The 1,102-nt window shown below is 41.6% G+C and overlaps 1 non-coding gene across 1 annotated transcript; it reads left to right on the top strand.

Moving 5' to 3' along the window:
• The first annotated feature begins 522 nt into the window (after nt 1-522).
• Nucleotides 523-626, top strand: LOC130972227 (small nucleolar RNA R71). Its single transcript, XR_009083419.1, has one exon. It is a non-coding gene; the product is annotated as a small nucleolar RNA R71 (small nucleolar RNA).
• The last annotated feature ends 476 nt before the right edge of the window (nt 627-1,102 follow it).

Here is a 1,102-nt window from a genome sequence, read left to right as displayed (position 1 = left end):
TGAGGTTGATCCCTCTATCCGAAATTTGGGTGATTCCTCCACCCCTGATTGTATATCTTAGAATATGGATCATTGTTGGGATTTCTAGGACCACTTCCCATGTAATTCACCTGTTCAGAAGAGGGTTGAGCATAATCATAATTATCATTTTGTACAAAATTACCTGCCATGTCATAGGAGATTTCTTGTGGTGAATTTTGGGTGTTGATAGCTGAGACTTGCATGCCACCCATCTGTTGAGTAAGTAGATTTATTTGCTGAGACATCAGCTTATTCTGAGCAAGAAGAGCATGAACAGCTTCTACTTCCAACACGCCTCTCTTCTGAGGGGTTTCAAAGTTCACAGTATTCCTGTTAGATGAATATAAATATTGGTTGCTAGCAACCAATTCAATAAGCTCAATAGTCTCCCCCGGTGTCTTCTTCTTGTGCAATGAGCCTCCTGCAGAATTATCTAAGCACATTTTGGACATTTCACCCAAGCCTTCATAAAAGATATCTAGTTGAGTCCATTTGGAGAACATGTCCAGAGGGCATTGCCTGGTCAGTAGCTTATATCTCTCCCAAGCTTCATACAAAGTTTCGCCATCCTTCTGCCTGAAGGTCTAAACCTCCACCCTGAGCTTAGTCAGCTTCTTTGGTGGGAAGAATTTAGTGAGAAACTCAGTAACCACCTTATTCCAAATATCCAAACTCTCCTTGGGTTGGGAATCTAGCCATAGCTTTGCTCCATCCCTCAGAGCAAACGGGAAGAGCATGAGTTTGTACACCTCTGGGTTTACTCCATTTGTCTTCACAGTATCACATATTTGCAGAAAATTAGAAATAAATTGATTTGGATCTTCGTGAAAAAGACCGTGATACTAGCAGTTTTGTTGTACCAGGGTGACTAATTGTGGCTTCAACTCAAAGTTGTTTGCAGCTATAGGAGGCACCACAAAGCTTTTTCCATACAGATTTGCTGTAAGAGCGGAGAAAGAGCCAAGTACTCTCCTTTGTTGTTCATTCCCATTCGGGTTAGCCACATTGGCATTATCAGCATCATTAGGATCCATAGTGGATTCTGCAGCCTTGTAAAATCTTGCTTGTTGTAAACATCACC

The sequence above is a fragment of the Arachis stenosperma genome, chromosome 3 (assembly GCF_014773155.1).
Source record: "Arachis stenosperma cultivar V10309 chromosome 3, arast.V10309.gnm1.PFL2, whole genome shotgun sequence".
In the NCBI taxonomy this organism is placed as follows: domain Eukaryota; kingdom Viridiplantae; phylum Streptophyta; class Magnoliopsida; order Fabales; family Fabaceae; genus Arachis; species Arachis stenosperma.
This window is presented reverse-complemented; position numbering and strand designations above follow the sequence as displayed.